Genomic DNA, 16929 nt, shown 5'->3' with positions numbered 1-16929 from the left:
TGTAGATTTTATTAATATTTGTAGGCCGCCCTTTTCCCTGAGGGGACTCAGGGCGGCTCACATAAAATCGGGGAAGGGGAATACAGACATTAAGATGAGACATATAATAAAATAGTAAACAACATACATTCATCATTCGGGAGGGGAACTATCCTTGTCCCCAGGCCTGACGGGCGAGCCAGTTCTTCAAGGCTGTGCGGAAGGCCTGGACGGTGGCGAGGGTGCGAATCTCTACGGGGAGCTCGTTCCAAAGGGTCGGGGCTACTACTGAGAAGGCCCTCCTCCTTGTAGTTGCCAGCCGACACTGGCTGGCCGATGGTATACGGAGGAGGCCTAATCTATGTGATCTTATTGGTCGCAGGGATGTAATTGGCAGAAGGCGGTCTCTCAAGTATCCAGATCCACTGCCATGTAGGGCTTTATGGGTGACTAATAGCACCTTGAAGCGCATCCGGAGATCGACAGGTAGCCAGCGCAGCTCGCGGAGGATAGGTGTTATGCGGGTGAACCGAGGTGCACCCACAATCACTCGCGCGGCCGCATTCTGTACTAGCTGAAGTCGCCGGATGCTCTTCAAGGGCAGCCCCATGTAGAGCACGTTGCAGTATTCCAGCCTAGAGGTCACAAGGGCCCGGGTGACTGTTGTGAGAGCCTCCCGATTCAGGTAGGGTCGCAACTGGCGCACCAGGCGAACCTGGGCGAATGCCCCCCTGGTCACAGCCATTAAATGGTGGTCAAACGATAGCTGTGGGTCCAGGAGGACTCCCAAGTTGCGAACCCTCTCTGAGGGGTATAGGATTTGACCCCCCAGCCTGAGTGATGGAATATTGGTCGAATCTCTGGGAGGGAAACACAACAGCCACTCGGTCTTTTCTGGGTTGAGCACAAGCTTGTTAATCCTCATCCAGTCCATAACAGCTTCGAGGCCACGGTTCATCACGTCTGCCGCTTCATTGAGTTGGCACGGGGCGGACAGATACAGTTGAGTATCGTCCGCATATTGATGGTGACCATTGGGTGTGGGCTTTAACAGCTTCCTTTAATAGAAAATCTCAGCTTGGAAGTTGACCTTGCACTGAAATAAATGTATTCAGTCTTCTGTGATCTGTAATATTGTTAGCATTGTGTTCTTTTTCTTGCTTCCCACTTTTCAAATGGGTTAGTTGATTCCATACAAGAATTCCTTGTGTTCCTGCAGAGAGTAGAAATACAGCTTGCATTCTTACTAGAAAGAAAAATGGGGCCTTCTAAAAAAAACTCCTAACATCAAAAGATGGTAGAGAAAATAATTTGCAATACCCATCTTCATAATTAACAGAGGTCTATTTTGCTGTGATGTATAGCCTTCTCCATTGATGCATTCAGACCAAATGTTTATCCCTTTAGGGATAAATTCCCTTTGCTCTCTCTGTCCCCTCATAATTTTTAGACAACTTTCTAAGGCAGGGGTGTGAAACGTGTGTCATCATGTTGTCGTCACATGATGTATCGCAACTCCGCTCCCCCCTTCGCTAAACCAGGCTGGGCATGGCCAGGACAACATGACGCATCTGGGCCTGGGTTGGGAGTTTGACACCCCTGTTCTAAGGTGTTTTTTTAAAAAAATATTGGTCTTCAAACTTGGTTTGAAATTGTAGTCTTTCAATAATTAAGCTGCAGCTGGTAGCAAATATTGGAATTTGAAACAGGATAGAAAGGATACTTTTGAATCTTGAATTGGTAAAGATTCCCAAGAATGTCATGGATACTCAAAGAAACAAATCAATGGCTCATCAAATGAATCAAGAGTTCTTACTTAAGTCCCAAGTCATTATGTTTTGGATACTTCTATGTAAAGATCCAATTTTCTTAAGAATTCTATAATGCTGAAAATATAGAATGAGGATGACCACCATCAAGATGGGCAGACTCAATTATCGTGGTGATGGCTGCATTGCTGGAAGTTATGAAGGTGCAGGTTGGGAATGGATCTCCTGGAGAAGTCAATTTCTAGTTTATAAGAGTCAACACCAACTTGGTGGCCTATACAGTAATCAATGGGAAGGGAAAATGGGAATGACCAGCATGGAGGTCTATGAACTCAATTACAGTGGCTATGGACACATGATTGGAAGATGTGAAGGACCAGGTTGGGCACAGCTCTTCCTGGAGCTGTTTCTCTGCAGTTGCTCAGAGTCAGGAATGACTTGATGGTAAAATTCGGTCAGCCAATGCAATGACCTTGAGAAGTCCATAATGCTTGGAAACTTGGAAGAGCAGAAGAGGATGACCAGAGAAATAAGATGGATGGACTGAAGTGATGGAAACATCATTGGAAGATCTGAAGGAGGACCAGGTTGGGCACAGATCTTCCTAGAGCTCGGTTTCTCCAGTTGCTCAGAATCAGGAATGACTTGATGGTACACAACCATTCAACCAACCAATGCAAAGCCCTTGAGAAGTCCATGATGCTTGGAAAATTGGAAGAGCAGAAGAGGATGACCAGAGAAACAAGATGGATGGACTCAAGTGATGGAGACAACACTGGAAGACCAGAAGGAGGACCAGGTTGAGGAGGGGTGTTGCTGGAGAAGATCGATCTCAAGTCAACAGAGACTTGATGACCCACAATCGATCAAATATATGGATGCGTGAATAGTGGAGCATCCACAAACGACTTCGTAGGATGCACCTAAGCGGAATCCTCGTGGGAGGGGACGCTGGTCCCCCTTTAAGCCCCTCCACCAATCAGAGACGCCAGATTATCCCCCCTCCCCCACTATTCTGAGGCATGTCGTCATCCGAGGGGCGGGGCAACAGCTGCGGGGAAGAGAGCGCGAGAACAGCTGCCGGCGGACCAATGGGAGCCCGTTACGCGTTCGTGGCAGCCAGCTCAATGCAGTTGGTTAAAAAAAAAAAAAGAGGGATGGGGGGAGTGGAAACGCCGCTGGTGCACAAAACGACGAAAGGCATGGGCGGAGGGAGGAGGAGGGAGGGGGAAAAACACAGCGAGAGAGAGAGGAAAAAAAGAGAGAGAGTGAGGCGAGCCAATAGCGAGCCGTAGCCTGGGGACAGGCGTAGCGCGAGCTCGAGCCAGGCAAGGCGGCCAATGGGTTGCTGGAGGCAGTCGAGCCAATGGGGAGGCGGCTAGGGCGCAGGCGCGGTGGAAGGGGAAGCCGAGAGGCGCGCGCCGGCCCCGCCCCCCTCCTCTCCCTCCCTGCCGCAGTAGTGGCTGAGGGAGCGAGGGCGGCCATTTTGGGAGTCTGGGCAGGGGCGCGGGGTGGGGGAGGGGAGGGAAGCTTCGCGGAGAGACGGCAAAGACAGGCAGAGAGGCTTCCCTCACACACTCGCTCGCACACGGCGCAAGATGGCCGGGCGGACGGCTGCTTCGCGAGCGGCTGCGGCTTTTTTTACCCCCACCTCCGTTCTCTCCCTCCAACCTTCCCGGGCCGAAAGCGGCCTCAGGGTCGGGGGGTCTCCGCCGATCCGGGGGGTTCGAGCTTGTGGGGTGGTGGAAAGTATAGCCTGTCCCGGTTGAGGCGGACCCGAGAACGAGCCTCTGCGGCAAGGCGAGCCCTCGGTGTCTGCCGCCGCCCGCCCTCCGGGATGTCCTCGGCTCGACTCGCCTGGCTTCTCTCGCCCCTCAGGACGGTGAGTATTGCCTCAGCTGCCGCCCTGCCATGTCCTTCTCCTCCGTCTCGGCCGCCGCCCTCCACCCTCCGCCATTGTCTCTTTGTCCTTGAGAAGGAAAACAAGATGTCCTTGGAGCCGCCTGAGAGATGGCGGGCGGGGGGGGGGGAGAGGAAACAAAGTCGGCAAGAACCCGGCTTCCCTGTCCTCCTTCTCCAGTCCCGCTGTGCGGGGAGGAAGAAACAAAGACCCGAGCGCCTCGAAAGCGAGAGACGGGGGGGTCCCCCAAACTAAACTCGGGTCGCCGAGGCTTCCCCGCCGTTAGGAATAAGGGCGCTTCCAAGGTGGGCGTCGAGGGAAGCGGAAAAGCCGCCACTTCTTCCTTGGATTGGGTTTTTTTCTAGTAGAAAGACGGAGAGACCCTCTTTTCCCCTCCAGTCTTGGGGCGGCCCCCCCAAATTTAGTGTCTGTGTATGATGGTAATGGTGGTGGTGGTGGGGAGAAGGGTTTCTTAGAAGAAAGAGGGATCGATCCCGGCGATGAGGGATTCCTTGTTGCTCTTTATGGGGCTTTTTCCTCTGAATATGAAAAGTCCACCTTGGTGGGTGTGGATGCTCCTAAAACAAATTTTACAGGGAATGAAAAACGTAATGTGGGTTTCAATGTTGGGGGGGGGCTTTTCCCTTCTTACCCCCCCTTTTTGGTATCGTGCTTAAAGAGGCTGTTAAAACGCCCTCTTGTTCCTTTTTGTTTTAAGGGAGCCCCCCCCCCAGTTTTGAAATGGGGTAAGATTCCTGGTTAGGCGCAAAGCCTGACATATCAAGGAGGTTGATGTCAAACCAGAGCCGCCATTGAACTGCAGTTTTCCTCCTTTCTTCACCCCCCTCCCTTACCCAGAAGAAATCTAGGGATTATATGCACACCCCCTTCCCCAAATATCAGGGGGTCCATTCAATTCTTCCCCCATACAGATTTGAAAGGTTCTGGGTTGCTGGATTTCTGTATTTTTTCTTTTTCTTAGAATAACTTGAAGGGCAGGTATCTGAGGATAGTTTTTGCTATGGAGATACGGGGGAGGGGGTCTGCAGCAAATTGGGACAACACCCTCTTAAAATATTTGGAGCCTGGAAATGAAAGGTATACTGTGATTCCATATACAGGATGTCTGCGACAAAAAGTCTCCAGTTCTTTAAAGAGTCGCAGTCCTCCATTGTGATTGAAAGAGGAAAAGACCCCTGTTTATTTTCTTCTTCTTGTAAAGAACAAAAGACGCCATGGCTGCCTCTTTCTCTCCAAACAAATTTGTTTTTCTGTATTTGGGTGTTGGCATTTAACTCTTTCTCAACTAGGTATGTGGAAACGATTTGCAAAGGAGATATTTTTTGAGATATTTGTTTTGGTCGATGATAACAAAATTAAAAAATATATATTTATCTGAAATGAAAGATTCTAATGAAAATTTAGGATGAAACCTATGAGGTTCTTTAAATACTTGCATCTTTTAGAAGTATGGCAGTTATCTAATTGAGTGGGAACTAGAGTTGAGCTAAAAAGAACTAGCAATTGGTAATGAAGTATATATGAAAACAGTTTTAAAAGTTGGAGAATGCGTCTTTGTGATGTATTGTATTTGAAGTTTGAATTTTCTGGCATTTTTCTCATGCAAATTTAATCTTTAAACCTTCATTAAGCGAAACTAAAAGCTTAAAATGCTTTGTTAGTTTTTCATTGGTTTTATCTCTGAATGTTTGGAACTTAGCTGTTAAATGAACATTTGGATGATAGGCTGTCCATTTTTAAAATGGTTACGCTGATTAATTTGTCTTAATGGGCTTATTTTCATTCTGGATCAATACATAATATTTCTTAGGCTTTGTAACGTTAAAAGTTTACCAGATAAAGTTCTGGCATGGAGCGACTATTTGGTATATTTTTTATAACATTAGCAAATATTTTACAATTCTTTGGAGATGTGGCTTTAACTGATTAATTAACCAATAGCTGTTGTGAAACACGTATTTAAACATTCTATATAGAATAAGTAGCTCTGAGGTTTCACTGTAACTTGAAAGTTATGATTATGGATTTGAAAGTCTTTTTGTATGATTGAAAAATTGTAACAATGCCAACAGTTAAAAATGGCCAAGATTTTTTTATTTTTACAAAAAAATGAGATTAAAGTGAGGGTAAAATTTGGTTACTTTTGTGGATTATAAAAAACTTCACTTTCAAAATGGCTTTATAAAATTATGTCAGGTGAAACCTGAGTTAAGATAATGTAATTCCATCACTTCAAACAGTAAAAATGTTTTAAATATGTATAACCTTGAGAATAAGAGAAATCTAAACATGTTTGACTTTTCTCATAGTTGCAGTTGCATGACTATTGGTTTTGGGATAGACTTTGTTATGGCACTTCTGTTGTGTCTTTACCTTAAGAGATGATTTAAAAAATTGCATTACGTAGAAAACTTGTACAGAAATACTTTTTCATAGACTGAAAAACTTTAAAAATAGTGCTTAACTTTATAGATAGCACTGACATAATTTTAAGTATTTAGATAACACTGACATAATTTTAAGTATTTTATTTAATAGATATCTGCAAATATTAAGAGAAGACATTTTGATTAATCTAAATATATTTTTCTTTAGGTATTCTATGAATATTTGCCACCTCAATAACAGATGGGTTATAAGTGCTGCCCAGAATTTTTTGTAGGTAAGAATTAACTCATTTTGTTTCTCATTTCTCTTTGAAGAAATGTGTCCCTTATATATACATTTATCCTAAAAAGAAAAAAGAATGAAACTTCATTATGATTAATTTGATTAAAGTTGAAAAAATTGGTGAATTTTTGATGAGGTCCTATTGATTTTACTGGTACATATCTCCTATATATCTGTATTGGAGAATGTAAGCTTCCAGTTGAAACTTGCCTAGACAACTTACATATAAGTACGTTACATTTGTTTTAAAATATATTATGATCAAGTTTCATATTAAATGAGAAAAGTAGTTGTAATCCTTGCACCAAAAGGATGATCAACTTAAATCCAAAATGTGCATTATAAATACGTATGTATATGTATGTATGTATGTACATACAAAGATACACACATCTATGTGTCTGAGGACTTTTCTGTAGTTTTTCCGCTTTAAGTTTTTGATGCCTATGTTGAATGCCATTTTTGACACAAATATATACATAAATTATACATAAATATATATTTTATATATATTTTCTTTTTTTAAAGATTTGTCTGACTTCTAATAACTAGAAGGATCCAGATGGAGCCAAAGGAGAACATGTTAGCCATTTCAGGTATTTTTAAATTTATTCTTATTTGAATAATGCAGATCTTTTACATCTTGGTTTCTTTCTAGCCTTTATGTCTTTAACAGAATCTTTGCTTGGAATTTGGAAAACCCTTCTAAACCTTAAAAATAAAGTATTTTCAATATTATAAAAAACTCATTATAATTATTAAGTATTATAAATCTTAATATTTCTAGCATTAGAGATGAAATGAACAATATTTGAAAATGATTACTTTGCTATCATAAAACATGTTCATTGAGTAGCTCATATTAAATTTAAAGTTATCTTTAATTTTCATAGACATGTTGAAATTTTAACTAAACTTCATCTATGTTCCAAAACACTGATACTTCCAATTATCCAGTTGCTGGTTTCTACAATCCCACTTAGGTGTTGCATCAATTTAATTATTAAATTTTACATTAAAACCTAAAGATAATCCTGATGAAGTAAATTTTGTTCACACAGTCATTTGCTTAATGCAAAATGTATCTTATAATACACCTAGATACATTTTCCTTTCCATAATCCAGGTTTGAACAGTAATTGACTGCTAATACAAGATATTATTCAGTATGAATACAGAAAAGAGATGACAGAATTCATTCACGGAGTTTTGGCTCTGGTTAACATTTGAAAAATTAAAAAATAGAAGTTCTTAAAACAAGATATATGTTTTGCTCAGAAATTGATCAAATTTTTTCCCCTGTTTTTACTTAAATCCAGTCCATTTAAGTTGTTTAAACTGAGTGACCATATATCAATTTAAGATGTTATCGTCAAATGTTGAATCTGACTATTTATTATATTTTCCATATGAGCTACCTGGAAATGTATAGTGAAATAGAAATATAATAAATTATTAAATATAAAATGCTGATGAAATAATGCAGTCCTTTATTTTACTAGTAAATAATTACTACCAAAGATAGTAAATTGCATTTCCGTTTACATGGATTTAACAGTGAACACAAAACTAGCAAAATCCCTTATATTATTTTTAGGACAAACCTTATAGACCTAGAATAAATTTTGAGAATAGGTAATTCATATATTTTACCGTCTTTTCTCCTTTTCAGAGTTCTAGAAAATGCCCATTACACATCACCATTCAGGCTAGAATGAAGGAACATTTAAATTTTCCTGCTATTGCACCAGATATGTTGTAACATTGTTCCATCATTTTAATTGATGATGACTTTGGTATATTTTCTTTATTTTTGACAAAAATTCAATCGTAAAACAACTTGTATTTTTTTTTTGCAAATTAGGTATAATTTCTATACAATACAAATGTAATGAAAGTTGTAAAAGGTGCAACAGAATATTTCAGTGTCAAGAATCAAAGCAATGTTACTGCATTAATTTAGTCGTTCAGACTGTATTCTAGATTCAAGAAAATTGGAAAATCTTAGATCTCACCTAAATCTCTTTAGAATTGCGAATCATAGCATTCTGGGTTAATTCCCTTGGCAAGTATTGTAGCATTAAAAACATCTAACACTTAAGTGCGTTTTCTGTGCTCTAATTGAGGATAAGTATCAGTGTTTGAAATGTTGATGTTTATAGCATCCACTACTTGATAGCATAACACATTCTGTTTATTGGGAAGGTTATGAATGTGTCTGCTAAAAAAGAACAGGGTATGAAAATCTGGACTCAGTGTATTTTTGAAAAATAATGTACCTGTAGTGTGTTTCTTCTGAAATGTATTATATAGTCTGCTACATGATGAGGTCAAACTAATAAAATATTTCAATCTCTAAAGTTAAAATGGAATGTAAAGACAACACCATCATCACCACACTAATTTATGCACATTAGAATTGTTTGCAAATTGGAAACACTCTGTGAAGTAGAGGTACCTCATTAGAGTATTGCCTGAACATTGTCTGAGTATTCTCTAGCGTTATGTGAATCCCCCCCTCCCCAATTATTGAATGAAATCACACAAAGGAAATTAGGCGATCAGAAGTAGCTGGGAAATTCAAAAGTTTATCATCTTCCCAACATGCATCAGCTTCCTGTCTTCCATATTAAATTTCAAAATTGTAGATAGAATATTTCATCTTGTAGAAGCTGATATATTTGCAAATAGTCTACATTTTCCAGAATTATTAGTTACCATAGCAATTTAAAAATTCTGCTACTTTGGTCCAATACATATAGCAGTTCCAAGATTATTCTTGGAATTTAACAATCTTGCTAAATTTAGAATTTTAGCAACAATGATACAGGTTTATTAAATTCATTCTAGATTTTGAAAGATATCATATAGTGTTGTATAACTTCAGACTTATATTTGGTTAATAATAACTTTGATTAGCTTCCTTGACTATTTCCCCTTAAATAATTTATGCTGTTACAGAACTTACTTTTTTAAAAAAATATTCAATTTACAGAGTTGGTTTGGTGTTGTGATTAAGGTGTTGGACTAGAAATTGGAGAGTCTAGCCTACCTTTGGTCACAAAGCTCATTGGTTGGTTTGGGGCCAATCTCATTCGTAGCCCAACCTACTTCAGAGAGTTGCTGTTGTGGGAACAAATAAGAGTGAGCTCTTAAATACTCTCCATTGGGTTTCTGTACAAAAGTTGGGATACACACTTAATAAACCTGAACTGATTACCTAAATATGCATTTTAAAATATTTAAATATTGATTGGTTGTATTTAAAGTCTGGCTGCAATGTTAACACTTACTCTGAAAGACATTTCTATGACAAAAAATAGTCCCAGTACTTACATAGCACGTGACATTCATAATCTATTCATGTTTGTACTTTGTTTGTCCAAAGAGCTTTCCTCGTATTAAGGAAAGGGTACATAAATATAAAGGTAGTGGGACCTAGGACTGCCCTATGAGTCATCATTATTGTACTTTTGATTAATTTCTAGCAGTAGGTGGGACTGATGTGTGATAAAAAAATTATGTTGCTAGATAGCGAGAAAGGAAAAGGGAAAAATAAGGAAGCCCTAAAATGTAATACTCACAGACTTTTACAAAAAAGCCTATCGTACATTGGATTCATAATGCATAAAGTAGTAAGTCTCTGCTTGAGAAAACAGGCAGCAACTTTATGCTTTAGTCTTGAACATAATCTTAGTATACTAAGAGCACTCAATGAAATGACATTTTTTCTGAATACATATAGATAATATTTTATTGATGATATATTAAATTAATTTATTAAACAAGAGATATTTAACTTTTCTTTCCAGGTACATTGATCTGATTCTACCTGATACCTGATTCTGTATGGTGTATTGGTAAGTTGTTATCTCAATATATTACTATGAGTGCTTTTGTAACTGTTTTAGCATGCTTTGTGGAAAAGATCTAAAATTACGAATCTCTATGAATTAAATGAGCCATGTTTCCAGGATAATTTTAATAGAATCATTCTGTAATATTCTTGGAGGAAATTACTCTGCTATCATTGTGGAAATTATATATTTTAACAATTTTCCAGATAGCATAATAAAAATGTGCCCCTCTGAACATTTCTTTTTTGTTGACTGAATTTTTTTTCATATATGGTATGTAATAACATGGACATTAAACAAAATAGCTGGTTTTCTAAAATTTATTAGGTATTAGAAGCAAGACCATGTTATTTAATACAAAGTTTTTAAAAAATGTGCTATATTTTCCTTTGGTCAACCGAACCTGTTGATCAAAAATTATGCTAGTATTTTAGGGTATATGTTTAATGTGCTTTTAGGCAGAATTATTACTGGTGTATATTTGGATTCTAGGAAAATTCTTTATAAACCAAGTCATTTCATTGAAAGATAGCATTTGAGTGCAGTAGTTACTGCAGTTTGTTCTGTTGAGTAAACATTTTTCTGGGGTGACTAACAATGCTCAGAAAGCCAGGTTGGGTAAATCCTTCAAAATCCTGCATCTGAGTATATTGTGGTGTGATGAAATCATAATCCATGTAAGCAGTTCTCAACCCTTAAAAATAGCAAGAAGGGTAATGTTCAAGCATTCTGTTGATACATTTATTATTTATGGTAAATTTGGAGACTTAAAAAGTTTCAGTGATTTACCCTACTCTTACCTAGAATTCTTTTGCACTTGCAGCAATTGAGAACTACAGTACTGCATTGTTCAGGTCAGCCTTACTCCACACAGTTGCCATTGGTTGGTTTACACTTAAAATACAGTGGTGACTATACCTTCAATAATAAGGAAAGCACTAACAATATTTTAGACAAACAAACTCAGTTGATTTAGCACAGTTTTGTACAGAACGTTAAGCGTTACTTGCTTAACAGCAGGATGCTACTTCTGAAAAGGTTTAAGACAGGAGAGAAATACCCAGTTCTCCAAATATTACTAGACTGCCATTTTAGCAGCTTCCACATTGCGCTTCGCTATTGGCTTGATGGGAATTCTATGCGAACATCACCTTGAAAGCCACAGTATCCCATGCTCTTATTTCATTACAATAAACAGGTTATTCGAAAGTACCATTGAACTTAGCAGGATATACTCAGCAGTAGATCTGGAATTATAAGTGTGAACTATAATTTATAATATCAGCACATCTCCCTTGAATAGTTTTGTTGGAGATTCTAATTCAGGATGATCTGAACCATTTAATAGTTAGATATATGATTTTTACACATTAATATAGCATGGTACAAACAAAACAAGAACTAGAAATGTTTGCAAATGCAAAAAATTGATTGTATGATCAGTTTTATGGGACAACACATTAAAGAGGACAAGAGAACTAGTGACGAAAAATGGAAATATTTTATATGCACCTTCAACTAAAAGGTGTTTTATTTTCTAAATATCCCTTTCTGTTTAACTGAAATATGTTTAAACAATAACTTGCCAAGATAATAATGGTTTCATGTTACAGGTTCCCATTGCATTCTGATTAATTTGAATGCTGAGATTCTATTATAAATGCTTTTTTGTTGTTGTTCCAGAGTTCTATAAACAATATTTTGCAAACAAATGTTAGTATGAATTAAGTCCCATATGGCACTAGTCTTACTTTTTGGAATACATTCCACAAAACATATTTACCATGAATTTTTAGTCATGTTTTAGCTATGGTAAACAACCAGCAATCATAGAGCACTGGGCCAGATCTTAGGTATTTGATGTGAGTGAAGTGTATCTTAAAATATGTGTGCTCTATTCCTTTGTAAACAGTTCATTTGTAGGAATGCTTACAAAAAAGTGAAGGTTAAGATGAGAAATGTTGGTTCCTAAACCAAAAAATTCACATGATTTGTGTGCATACAGATTACACAATAGTGACAAAATATAAACTAATTAATAAATAGTAAGACCACGTCTTTCATCCAACAGAACTGTTAAAATGAGAATAGTCCTTTAAAACACAAATCAGTGTTTATTTTTTTTCTCATTTGTTCCATATTTCTTCCTCTTTTTGGCTTTCAGTAAACAACCTCTGCCCGCCCATTGGGTTATTATTCCAGAAATATTTCTTTACCAGATTTCTCAATACCTTCAAAAATGGCAGAATTTGTAATGTTCCAGAAAAGTTCTTAAAAATTCAGGGAGATTTTCCAAGCTGCATCTGCCTTAAAAGTAGCCCATACTGAATTGCATAGCACAAAGAAACAACAGGAGTTGATCAAAGGAAATATTTCATAATGTTTTGTATTATGTAATAAAATGTTTTATGATAATTTTTATGTCATAAACATTTTATAAAATTTGTCAAATTTCATTCCTATGGAATCCATGGGTTTCAGGTTTTGGACTCAGCATGTAAGTTAGCCCATTTGAGTTACTTTGGTTCAAAAATATTTGCTCTACAATGCACCAGAATACAGACACAAGAATTTCAGTAGTATAAAATCTCTTTGGAAAAATCTTGTTTGCTTACTGCCTGCTTCTCAGTCTGTTCCTTACTGAATGACATCCTATGGTATCCATAGTTCTTCACCAACCACTGGAAAACCTAAACGAGTATTTATCTCAATACTTTGCAAAAGTGGTAATAAGGGTTAAACTTGAGCCTTAGTTTGTTTTCTAAAAATACTACTTTGGGCTAATTAAAATTCTTAAATTCTTAAAATTGTCAGATTTTCTAAGCAGCAAATAATTGGGATTTAGCTGATCTCATTTTTAGGAAATTACATATTAAATACAGCTTAGACTACTTGGTCCCATCCATTAAAATGATTAATTTTGATCTTTTACTCATAGTATCACCCATCGTACTATTTATTGAACAAAAGCTTGAAATATTAACACAGTGCTATATTAACATGTGGAATTAACTCAGTATTGCATTATAAACACACCTGGTGAATTATAAAATTTAAGCATTAAGAGTATAATTTATGAAATAATATTTTACACAATCAAAAACTTGTGGAGTTCAATAGAAATGAATTTGTATGATGTATTTTGATGCGCTTATTCTGTTACTTGTTATACAATCTGTTGAAACGTGATTTCTAAAGTAAAAACATTTATATTGGTTTTGTAGAAAATGATCACTTGTGGCATTTCCTCTTGGATTAATACAACTGAGTTATGGGGAAATGCTAGTTAAGTTCACCTTAAAAATGGAAAATGGCAACTATTCAAAATTTTGTAGTTATTTATGTCTGAGATATCCAGTTTGTTAATGTATCTCTGATACATTTGAGAGTCCAGTTTGTTAACGTATCTCTGGATTGTAGTGTTTTGATAGAAGTAAAATGGGTGCAGTGTCATTTGTGGTACAGGCGCTTCAATTGGATTGTACCCCAATATAGAATATATTTCTGTTGATAATTATATTATCAACAGCTTAACTTGAATATTTTTGTGGTTGGACTCTTTATTAAATCATTGGCATGTGCTATATAATCTTTGGAATAATAACAGAAGCCATCAAGCATTCTCAACTTTCCTTTTTAGATATGGGTTTTTCTTCTTCCCCTTTGCTCTGCTTTCTGTTACCATCAAACATTTTGCTGGATTTCTTAGTCACTGCAAAAACTAAATTGTTTTGACTTGGGTGAATTTTAAATTTAACATATCCATGTTGTCAATATTTCCTTTTGTTTGAAACAATTGAAAATAATTTATACATTAGCATGGCTGAGGAGAATAATTAAGGTAGATGCAAGAAGTCCAAGATACCTTTAAAATACTTGGAGGCAGCAAAATAGTAGCTTGAGTTTATGCTATGCTGCTGCATATACAGTACAATGTAATAGTGGGTAGTGGTAAGAAAATGGGAGGTTCTTGATATAACCAATCAAGGGATGACATGTTCTTGAACCAATGACTGGATTCTCCATCCCTAGCTTCCCATTTTTTATTTGATAGCTACATTCGAAATGCATCATGAATAAAATATTCGATAACTTTTCCAGGTATTAAAAGTGTTATCCCTCATAGTTTTTAGGGATCAATATGTTTTGCTAGTGCTTTGTGAGAAAGAAATTTATTCATTTTTGAAGCTTTTTGGAAACCCAGTTTCAAGAAAATGTTGACTTTGACTTGAAATATGTCTTAGACATTGATTTTGGCAGATCTGAAATTCTCCAGTAGTAGTTAGGTATTCCATAGAAAATCTCCTCCCTTCAAATAAGCATATTTGATGCTGCTTCATCTGTTGGATCCTGGCCCTAGAGTGAAATCAGATGGGGATAATTAAGTTCTGGTTAAGAAGAGACAAGAAAATAATGAGGCTACAATGTCATTTTGATTAAACAAGCCAAGCTATTTGTCCATATAAAATTGAACCTGAAATAATGTAAGGCATACTTTGAAAGAATAAGATAATTTTTTATTAGGAATTTTATAAAAGTCTAAATAGTTTTCTCCGGTTTTGCTTACATAAACCAAAATAAAAGAATCTTGTATTAGAAATAAGCTGAGATAACTTTGCATACAACCAGTTCTATTTCCTGATAAAATTACTTGTTTAGTACTTTTCCTTAGACTTTTCGTTTGGACACCTGTTAAATCTTTAGCAGGAAAGCTATATATTGGTTTCTCTAGCAGTGCTACATTGATTGTAAAAGTAATATATTTTCTAACACTGCTTTTATGTTGCCCATTGAAATTCCATAAGTCATACCTGTTTGCTTTGGAGTTTTTCTATGCTAGATTCTACTTTCAACAGAAAGCAGGGAAATGCACTGACATTAATATTGTTAAAATATTACTATTCATTCAATAGTATTAATCTTGATAATGATTTAGCTTTTTACAATGTGTTGAAAATATTTTTAAATATGCTCAGATATGACACTTGAAAATGTTGATTATTTTAAATTTAAGGATAAGATTACCTGCATTCCAACAGCATTTTCTTTTAATTTTTTTTATAAAGAGTCCAGAGAAAGGAAGAAACTCAAAGGGAGACAACGATTTCCAAATCAAGATGGCAGTTCCACTGCTGAGAGTTTCAGATTGCATGATTGCTGAGTATGCCCTTCCAAGAAAGGGATTCTTTAACATGGACTACGATTGTCTAACCTACAGAAGATTTGAGCTAATTGTAATCTTATATTCTGTTTTTATTTTTTTTAAATCTGTTTCCAGACTCTTGGGATTAGCATTCAGTTGGGGATGAAGGGCTTGAAGGGGCTGATCAAATTTTGCAAACAGGAATGTATAAAAATGTCTGTCCCATATATAATTGGCACAAGTGAATTGCTATTTAAATAAAAGTATTTTTTCCATATTTATTCTTGTTTGTCATCTTTTGGGCTGAAACATTCTTATATGATTTGTTGTTGGTATCAATGAGAACTCTTTGATTATTGAATGAGCTCAATACTTTCACCAACTATTTCAAAACTTTAAATGATTCCTTAGTTTGCCTTTTCAGTAAGATTATAAACTTAAAGAGAGTTTATGTTCTGTATTATGATTGTTATTATTCTTGTAAATGTCATAGAGTTACATGTTCTCTTAATATTGGTTAAATGAAGATGGGCATAATTCACATCTGTGAATTGGTGCAATTCTTAGAATGGTACAAATCTAATGATGTGTTTTCTGTGGATCTATGGATGGGCACTGTGGTGTGGACCTTTCTAAGGCTGGTTTAATATTCATGTACCTAAAAACTGACACCTGCTTTTCTGAATACTTGTATACTTAGATTTCCTCGTTGTTGTATGTGGGTTTGATCATACATAACAATGCTACTTGGTTTACTGCTGATACAAGTGTCCAAAGCATTCGTGGTGTTGCTACATTGATGTTCCAGTTCATTAAGAGTTGAATAAAGAACTTAGCCAAACTCTTTAATTCAGTTATCTTAAGTTCGCCATAAAAATTAATCCTGCCATTTTTACTACATTTACTAAAATCTTTTAAACTTTCCATTCCAATTGGTGCATACAAGATTCATTTTAGTGACATACTGATGTACAAAAAATATTGATGGAAATGTATCTAAAATGCAAAATTAATGTGTGATGTTGACTTCATTGACAGGAGTAATCATGCTTTTGAAGAAATGTGGGTAGTTGGCCATTTATGCCATATTTAGATGTGTCTGTTGCTTCATTGGTGGCTAATGGAATTTCTTGTATATCTAATTTTGTTTTAAAAACTGGTGTGAATAATGGTATTAATTGACCACTTTCCAAATCTCTGTAATTGGGCAACTGTCTTATCAGATTGTTATCAGATTGTTCACTTAGAGTGATTTGGACCTTTTTCTGGACCAAAATATGGAGAAATGACAAATGATGGCTAACTATAAGTAGTAGAATTTGTGATTCATTTTGATTGTCTCTGGCTCTAGATCAAGACCTTTGTCTAGATATTAGGGGTCATGATAAAACTCTTAACACTTCAAGTATGGAAATGGTTAAGACAGAATGCTTGTTTTATCTGTGTTCATGAGTTGCAAGCGATTTTGCTAATATCGATATTTGGCGCTGTGGTTCCGCTTGTGCAGAAAAATCGTTATAATTCAGCTACATCCCAAGATCAGTGTATGGTCTTTATGTAGACCAGTTGACATGGGTTTCTTTAACAACT

General features: G+C 36.6%; 1 long non-coding RNA gene across 1 annotated transcript; it reads left to right on the top strand.

The window, feature by feature from the left end:
- Nucleotides 1-3049: 3049 nt before the first annotated feature.
- Nucleotides 3050-15618, top strand: LOC116519079. The gene is made up of 5 exons (XR_004256615.1): nucleotides 3050-3630; nucleotides 6265-6331; nucleotides 6868-6935; nucleotides 10152-10199; nucleotides 15263-15618. It is a non-coding gene; the product is annotated as an uncharacterized LOC116519079 (long non-coding RNA).
- The last annotated feature ends 1311 nt before the right edge of the window (nucleotides 15619-16929 follow it).

This window comes from Thamnophis elegans, chromosome 16 (genome assembly GCF_009769535.1).
Source record: "Thamnophis elegans isolate rThaEle1 chromosome 16, rThaEle1.pri, whole genome shotgun sequence".
NCBI classification, from domain to species: Eukaryota; Metazoa; Chordata; class Lepidosauria; order Squamata; family Colubridae; genus Thamnophis; species Thamnophis elegans.
The sequence above is the reverse complement of the archived record's forward strand: the minus strand, read 5'-3'. Positions and strand labels throughout refer to the sequence as shown.